Consider the following 9,936-nt stretch of genomic DNA (forward strand, 5'->3'; position numbering starts at 1 on the left):
TTACAAAACAACAACAACCAACCCTCAATACATTGCTTGGGGAGGTATTTATAAGCAAAATATCTACAAACAAGATCTTGGAGAAGATCCGAGGAAAAAATATCTAGATTAACCTAACTTCTACTGCAAGTAATGTAAAATATCTAGCTACTGCTGCGCTGGAGGCAGCCGCATCAAAATTTGGCTCGAAAGGCGTCCTTGGTGGCTCTGCGCCGACTGTGAGCAATAACTGCTCTTTAATCTCTGATCTGCTGCTCTTATTCGGCTCTGCTTTCATTAACTGTGATCTGATTTGGCTTTTATGGGCTTTTAACTCTGGTACTGATACTCTTGACTTTGCTGGATCCTCTTAAATGCTCCTTTCATGTGGCTTAACTGCTCCACTGATACTCTTTAACGCTTCGCTTGAACCAATACTCTTTAATTGGACTGATACACTTTAATGTTGCATCTGATACTCCTTTTCTGCTAAATCACCCTTGCTTTATCACTTTATGGGGAGATGTGACTGTTAATGCCTTCTTTATTACTTTCTCCGAAGCAAATTTGGGTCGAGGCGATCAAAAATGACTGAAGAAATGATCATGCTTCCCTTGAATTGGAAGTGCATGCAGGCGCAGACTGAAAATATGCAGAAAAATAGCCTTTTTACCTTTATAAGGCAAAAAACACTTTACACAGGAAAAGAAATGACTTTACAGGCGGGAGCGATCACTGTAGCAGAGATTAAATCTGAGCCGTTGGATCGCGCGAAGGCAGATCCAACGGTTGAGAGGAGATCAGCGATATCCCATCGGCGGGGGACCGGGTTTGGAGTCTTTATATATATATATATATGACTGCAATATAGCGACCGCCGATATCGCATCGGTGATCGCATATCGGGGGTGGCATGGGTGAAGGCTTAAACAAATAGCGATGAGCGAAGCGATATGGGCAAGCAATGTAATATGGAGCATTGGATAGGCGGGTTAATTGGACGGCAAAGGCCCAATCAGCATATCGCGTCGGCGAAGGGCTATGGACATGGGCCTTTATACAAGCGTGACAACGATATTGCGATAGCGATGAGTTTTGCGATATAATAGAAAAATTGCGGAAATATGGAGTTTTGCGGTAAAGTGGGGTTTTAATAAAATATGGAGAATTGTGATAAAACGAAATATTAACGATAAAGCGGAGAAATGGGAAAAAGGGGCAATTTTCGATGACTTGCGATATCGCTTCGGATGCGATAGCGATGTCGCATCGGAGGAATGCATTGGAGGCATAGTAGAAGGGGGCCAACACTTGACTGCTACCTCCGACAGCGATATCGCGTCGGAGAGGGGTCTGATGGATTGGAAGAAAATTTTATACATTGGAAAAGGGTTACTAAAATTAGAAGAGGGTTTATATGATCAGAAGAGGGGTTTATTTATGGTTATATTTCAACCAGAGGGCGGGGATATGTATATAAAGGGGAATTTTATTATATTTTTAGTATGGGAAGGGAAAATAAAGAGGGATTTACATAATAAAGTTAGAAATTAGTATGAAATTGAGAAGAAAGCGCTAAGTATGAGAAACTTAGGCTTTTAAAGGGAAAAAAGGAGTTTAATGGAGAAATCTAGGAATATTGAGCAGATCTCAATATCCTTGGGGAAATTAGTGAATGATTTGGGGAAAAGGATGAAGGGGAAGTTAGTCATGCCTCGCTTGAGCTGCTCTAAGGGAAAACTACCTTGCATTTGTGACCTGAGGTAGATTGAACACTTTGAAACACAAAATTGATCACAATCCTTCATTTTGCAACCTCAAAACTGCCTACCCAGCCTACTTGCCTAACATTTTTTCTTCTTTTTGGATGGGTGTGCTTGGACTAGCAAACCCAGCTTTTCTCTTTTTCTTTTAGCTATCCTTCTATCTAAATATACCCTTATTTCTTCCAGGGGCTCAGATTAAGCTGTTAAGCACCCATGCTTCTCTACCTATCTAACAATCTACCAAGATTAAACAATTTGGACAGATATTTATTCTCTATCTCTAAAACAAACAATTTAAACATAGGAAGGCCAAGATTAAGCTATTTGGCCTTCCCTTAACTGTGAAATCCTTCAAAAAAGGAACTTTTGCAGCATGGAAAAGATGAATATTTTTGGCACTTCCATTGTCAATCATGAAAAATGACACCTATTGGAATAGGAGGCTAACAGTGGCTCCACTTGGGGATGGCTTTTCCTTGTGAAAAGTCAAGAACAGCAGGTCAGATGGCCTTATATTCAATTTTTGCTGTACTCTGAAAAATTCCCTTTGCTAGTTGCCTTATTTATGAACATGACAACATACTTGAGGAGCTTAGGGCCTTCTCTTCGGGCTTGAACTGCAGCAAGCTTACTATCCAAACAAAAACTGAAATCCTACCTACTTACTCTAATCAGCACTCTGCTTGCTGGTTAGGTGAAATGAAATAGCCAATGCAGCCACTTAAGCATTATATACATCAGTGAATTTTGTTGCTTGTGCTTGCTGGTGCTTGAAATAGAGATCTTGCAATCAGATATAACTGTGTTAACCTTTGAGAAGATCAGAAAATTCCTGATCTCCTTCGCTGAATCTCGACACTGTACAAAAGGGTCCTGCAACATATATACACAATTGTTGAGCTGATTTAAACAACTGTAAAAAGGCTTAGGATAGCTATCATGCCTTGGAATCAGAAATCACTTTCAACTTGATTTTGACCCTTATAGCTTGCTAATGGAGAAGAGCACTGATTTCCTCCATCATTTAATCTGTCAGCAGATGAATTATATAAAACCTGGAATGATGCATGCAATTTATTACATACAGGTTCAGATGGAACCTGGCAGATTTGTGCTTGCTGCTCCTCCTTCTCTTTAAACAATTCAGATGACTTAAAACAAAGCAGTAGGGAAACAACTTGGATCATTTGATCACATGCTGTTGCTTCCAAGTCTCCTTCTGAAATTTGACATTTAGTGGCATTGTGGGGCTGCAAGACTAGAGGTAATGCATTATGAGCAAGGATTTGACTCTCCTCTAGATGGTCAATATCAAAACTTGTTGACATTTGATTACACACTGCATGATAGTTATCCTTAATAAAATGAAAAGATTCGAAACAAAATGGTAAAGTTCCTTCGCTGGTTTCAAAATTTTCTGCATTTTCTCCTCCTCTTCATAGCTGAAATGAATAGGCCGATCACTAGATTCAGGCTGCTGAACCTAAACTTTCGTTTCTCCCAAAATAGCTTATGTTTCCTCTGCAAGGTTAATATGGATTTGAGGAGCATATTCATCATCATATAGATCATATTTTAGTAGACAACTGAAAGAAGAAAAGCTACTATATTCATACAGTAGATTAGGAGATTGCTCCTCCACATATGGCTCTATGAATATGTCATCTGATCTGGCAAAAATTTGTTTGTGAATATCAATTCTTTCCCTCTGCAAAACAGATGTGTCCTGGCGCTCTAGACATTCAACTTTCAGTGTGATCTTCTGTATCATTTCCTCTAATTCCGTTATCAAACTATGAAGTTTTTCCTCTTTCTCTTCTTTCCACCTTTCTTCTCTGATCTTCAGATTTACCTCTACGTCCACTGCCATGTCCTGCATCTGTTTCATAGTGGACGGGCTTCTTTCTCTCAGACGAAATTCAATCTCTGAATCAAAAGCTCTTGGATAATGCAATAGAGCTAAATCAGGAGGAGGTCTTATATTTAATGGCATTGAATGATAGATTTGATTGAATCTGTCTGAAAATTGTTGAACTGTTTCATCTGGAAGCCTTTTAAATAATTATATTCTTCTATGAGCATGAGGAGATTGACTTTGATCATCCACCTATCAAGGAAGAGTTTGAGAAACTGCTCAAGACTTGAGATGCTAGCTTCAGGCAAGGTTTTGAACCAATTCCTAAATTTTCCTTGCAAACAAAGGGCGAAAAGCCTAATACTAACATCCTCGTCATCTACTTCAAATATTTTAAGATAATCTTCAAAAGCTTGGATATGCTTTTGGGCAGTAACACCATTCTCTCCATCAAATCTTGGGAGATACTCGGGATGATCTCTAGGGAAAGGATTGAGCGTGGGAGGCAAAATGAGTGGCTTATATCTATCAAGAACTCTACGAGGCACGGGAATATGTACAGGGATTGGATTATTGGGCTCAATTTTTGGTTTCTCCTTGGGTGTATGATGATCTTCAACGGAATTAGAAGACTGCTATTCAGATGCGCAAGGATACTTTTCAACAACATTTTTCAAAGGAATATTATAAAAATTATCTCTTAAATACAATATACAAAGCAAAATCTTACGGATGAGAAAGAACATAATCTCTTGGATAACAATCCAGGTCAAAAGCCTGATCTTTTCATATAGTTCTTTCGGGTTCATTTCTCCAATGGAGTATTGATTGTGAAAAAGATGTGGAGTCGCTAGGTGGATGATTCAACCTTGGTGTGTTTGATCCCTGTCCACCATCACAGATCAGATCTAAATGTGAAAAATGATTCCGAAGAAAAGGTTCACTTTCTCTAGGAAAGAGAATTTTGAGATTTTTATGATTATTTTTTATTTTTTTGGGATTTTTCAAAACAGCTTAAATATTTTATTTAAGAGTCGAACTCGTCAAGTATTTGGATTTGCAGTAATAAACAAATGATTCAGCTCCCCAGCAGAGTCGCCAATGATGTTATCACTTAGGTTGTTCCCTTTGACTCCTAAGGGAATACAGCCGAGGTAACCACAGACCAATCTTTTAGATGCAGGTCCTAGCCTACCTGCATCCGGAGAGGGCTCTCTCTTTATGATTTAGCTTTGTTTTGGGAGATTTTAGGCTAGTTATGAAGTACGGAGTTTGTTTTAAGTTTGGTTGGATGGATGGTGTCATTCAATGGAATAGGGTGCAAATCTAAGAAGTTCAGTCCATTGGGCAATGGAGTCCATGAGGATGAGCTGGATATGGTTTATTTGACAAAAAGAGGTGCTACAGAGCAGGGAATCAGTCATGGAACAATATGCAAGCTGAAGTCAGATGGAATGGGGTCAGAGCTGAAGGGCAACTAAGAATCATTCATCTGACAGAGGGAAAGTGAATGATTAAGACCAAGAAGCAATTAAGGATTTCTTAGCCTGCAATCAAGATGTGATAACTAGGGAAACAGGAGCAATTAAGTATTCACTGTTTGTGCTAATTATGAAGAAAACATAGAAAATAACAGAGATTGAACACAGATTACAGTTACGTAAATTCTGGGCTATTCCTTTTCCCTGATATTTAGATTATGAAACATGTATGATATAGAAAGACAGAAATTGAAGACACAAGTAAGAGAAAGACTTATTGATCCACAGAATGATTCAAGAATTCTGTAACATAGCTCCCTGTCATCAATCCCACATCCAGAGTTCAGCAACAATGCATTCCAGCGGCCTTTTATTCAGAATATTCACAGAGTTACAGTGCAGTTCAGAAATGAATTACAAACCAACAACAACCAACCCTCAATACATCGCTTGGGGAGGTATTTATAAGCAAAATATCTACAAACAAGATCTTGGAGAGGATTTGAGGAAAAAATATCTAGATTAACCTAACTTCTACTGCAAGTAATCTAAAATATTTAGTTACTGCTGCGCTGGAGGCAGCCACATCAAAATTTGGATCGAAAGGCATCCTTGGTGGCTTTGCGCCGACTGTGAGCAATAACTACTCTTTAATCTCTGATCTGCTACTCTTATTCGGCTCTGCTTTCATTAACTGTGATCTGATTTGGCTTTTATGGGCTTTTAACTCTGGTACTGATACTCTTGACTTTGCTGGATCCTCTTAAATGATCCTTTGATGTGGCTTAACTGCTCCACTGATACTCTTTAACGCTTCTCTTGAACCGATACTCTTTAACTGGACTGATACACTTTAATGCTGCATCTGATACTCCTTTTTTGCTAAATCGCCCTTGCTTTATCACTTTATGGCGAGATGTGACTGTTAATGCCCTCTTTATTACTTTCTGTGGGCTTTAGAAGTGTTTCGGTGCTGGCCGATCAAAATATTATCAGAAAAGAAGGAATACTCATAATGGCTGAGGATTTGCAAAATGATGACTGTGCTAAGGCCGTGATCATTGTCCGGAGCAAATTTGGGTCGAGGCGATAAAAAATGACTGAATAAATGATCATGCTTCCCTTGAACTGGAAGCGCGCGTGGGCGCAGATTGAAAATATGCAGAAAAATAGACTTTTTACCTTTATAAGGCAAAAAACACTTTACACAGGAAAAAACATGACTTTACAGGCAGGAGCGATCACTGTAGCAGAGATTAAATCTGGGCCGTTGGATCGCATGAAGGCAGATCCAACGGTTGAGAGGAGATCGGCGATATCGCATCGGCGAGGGACCGGGGTTGGAGTGTTTATATATATATATATATATATATATATATATATATATATATATATATATATATATATATATATATGACTGTGATATAGTGACTGCCGATATCGCATCGGCGATCGCATATCGGGGGTGGCATGGGTGAAGGCTTAAACAAATAGCGATGAGCGAAGTGATATGGGCAAGCGATGTAATATGGAGCGTTGGATAGGCGGGTTAATTAGACGGCAGAGGCGCAATCGGCATATCGCATCGGCGGAGGGCTATGGACATGGGTCTTCATACAAGCGCAACAGCGATATTGCGATAGTGATGAGTTTTGTGATATAATAGAAAAATTGCGAAAATATGGAGTTTCGCGGTAAAGCGGGGTTTTAATAAAATATGGAGAATTGTGATAAAACGAAATATTAACGATAAAGCGGAGAAATGGGAAAAAGGGGCGATTTTCAATGACTTGCGATATCGCTTCGGATGCGATAGCGATATCGCATCGGAGGAATGCATTGGGGGCATAGTAGAAGGGGGCCAACACTTGACTGCTACCTCCGACAGCGATATCGCATCAGGGGGGGGGGGGGTCTAATGGATCGGAAGAAAATTTTATACATTGGAAAAGGGTTATTGAAATCGGAAGAGGGTTTATATGATCGGAAGAGGGGTTTATTTATGGTTATATTTCAACCAGGGGGCGGGGATATGTATATAAAGGGGAATTTTATTATATTTTTAGTATGGGAATGGAAAATAAAGAGGGATTTACATAATAAAGTTAGAAATTAGTATGAAATTGAGAAGAAAGCGCTAAGTATGAGAAACTTAGGCTTTTAAAGGGAAAAAAGGAGTTTAATGGAGATATCTAGGAATATTGAGCAGATCTCAATATCCTTGGGGAAATTAGTGAATGATTTGGGGAAAGGATGAAGGGGAAGTTAGTCATGCCTTGCTTTAGCTTCTCCAAGGGAAAACTGCCTTGCATTTGTGACCTGAAGTAGATTGAACACTTTGAAACACAAAATTGATCACAATCCTTCATTCTGTAACCTCAAAACTGCCTACCGAGCCTACTTACCTAACATTTTGTCTTCTTTTTGGATGGGTGCACTTGGACTAGCAAACCCAGCTTTTCTCTTTTTCTTTTAGCTATCCTTCTATCTAAATCTACCCTTATTTCTTCCAGGGGCTTAGGTTAAGCTGTTAAGCACCCTAGCTTCTCTACCTATCTAACAATCTGCCAAGATTAAATAGTTTGGTCAGATATTTATTCTCTATCTGTAAAGCAAGCAATTTAAACCTAGGGAGGCCAAGATTAAGCTGTTTGGCCTTCCCTTAACTGTGAAATCCTTCAAAAATGGAACTTTTGCAGCATGGAAAAGATGAACATTTTTGGCACTTCCACTGTCAATCATGAAAAATGACACCTATTGGAATAGAAGGCTAACACACGTCATGGACGTAGCCATCCGGATGATGAAGACTAGATAAAAGATCCATGGTATGGGTGCAACCATCAAGATAACAAGGATAATTATGAATATAAAGTCTCACGGTACAGTCACAACTATCTGTATAGTAGAAACATGTGTACAATCATGAATAACATAAAACTCCATGCAGCCTGAACCATAACAGACAGTATCCAGGGTCTTATGCCCCATCCTGACCCGATCAATGTACGAATTCTAGCATGCGAATAAATGTGTTGAAGTCGAACATGCTGCAAAACCACCTGATTACCAGCCAATGATGTGGACCATTAACAGGTACAAGAGAAACCACCAATAATGCCAATGGCCCTCAAGGTACAATAGTACAATACGTGAATGTGATAATGAAGCTGAGGTCGAACACTCATGGAATCGCCCAATTGAAATCCAATAATGAAGACTTGTCGTTGGATGCGAAGAACTGGCCATTAAGGCATACCAGCTCTAAGGTACTGAAAGTGAGTTCCTAAGTCGCCTTTTTGGATAGTGAGCTGAAGTCGACAGGAAGTGACCTATCGAAGGAGGGCAATGATGAATCCCTCATCATCGACATGAAAAAAGTAATAAAGTTGAATGATATTCAGGACTGTATTAATGACTCGAACAATGTATATGTAAATAACTAAAGATTGGACTTCTCTTGAATGACTCCGGAGTGTGGAAGCATCTGACTCAACATGGGACTAAAAGTCATGATGACAGTTTGGAATACTCAAATGAAAGGAAAATGGATAACCCAAACGCGAGAGGACAAGTGACTGAGTGAGGATATCCCAAACCCGACACGAGAGTAGAAGAGTGTCATGTTCAAGAGCAACATTCTGCCTATACAAAGGATGTCTCATCTTCATTTTTCCCCGCTATTTTTAGCGAGTACCCCAATCATTTTTATCACAAGCTTGAAGGGGATAACATATGCTTGTTATGTAAGTTCATTCTTCAAATGAATCCAACCTAGTAAGTTTTGTGAGCCCTAGGAAGGAGAAGCTCGGTCTCATCATGGTGACGAGTCCTTCATTGCAAATTTTTAACGAGCCCGACGTAAGAAAAAATCTGTATCTTTTTCATGTTTATAGAGTTTCAAAAAGAAACAAAAAAGAAAACTCCATCATGTCCCTTTTCGTAATTTGTCCCTCGAATCCGAAAAGGTAAAAAACAATATCCAAGGGAACCTCTTGACCATGTTGATCAAGGTGTACCTTTTTCATAAATAGTAAGTCTCGGCCTAAAAAATGGGTAAATAGATACTAAGGTGACATCGATTCATTTACTTTAACAAGCTCGAAACGACAAGTACTTGACAATCTTTTCAATTTTTGAGAGTCAGAAAAGAGTTGAAAGATGACTCCAGGGGGGTTCCATTTTCGTTTATTTAATGAGTCTGAAAAAGAGATAAAATAAAACTCCCAGAATCGGACAATAATGATCATTATTCATATTGAAGGTACCTGTAACTGCATAAGAAACACAACCATCATTAATATCGAGAAAATATTAAAATATTACAAAAATATTAGACAAAATAAATTTCAAAACTTATAAATAGGTAAAAGTAATTTCGTTTTTTACCATTTTACCAAACTGATCTCTGAAAGTGATTTTGTGCCCTAATTTCCTTGATTTTCCAGTGGCTACTACGGGAGATCCAGGGTACCATTTCACTATCCATCTGTGACAGGTAAGAGCCTCATCCAGTCTCTTGCATTTCATTTCTTTTTTATACAATTTTAACAATGAAATTTAGGCTATAAAGGAGGATTTTAAAAATTTAGGTCGTCGGTGACCATCACAGGTATGGTCATCGAACCCGCGATGGTCGCGCTCGAGCCCAAAGGCTCACACAATGCCATTGCACTATTTTGAAAAACAGGCGCGATGGTGTTGAGAGCGATTTTTTGAAGTTAAAAACTCTCTTTTAAGTAGAATTTGATGATTTTTATCCATTTAAAAAGGATTAAAAAGTTTTCAAATTTTGTTTGCAGGAGAAACATTGTCTTGGAGTGGAAAGAAAGAGGACATGAGGCTGAGGATTTCT

Source organism: Pinus tabuliformis, chromosome 6 (genome assembly GCF_031772625.1).
Source record: "Pinus tabuliformis cultivar Carrire ecotype Pingquan chromosome 6, CPIR1, whole genome shotgun sequence".
Taxonomy (NCBI): domain Eukaryota; kingdom Viridiplantae; phylum Streptophyta; class Pinopsida; order Pinales; family Pinaceae; genus Pinus; species Pinus tabuliformis.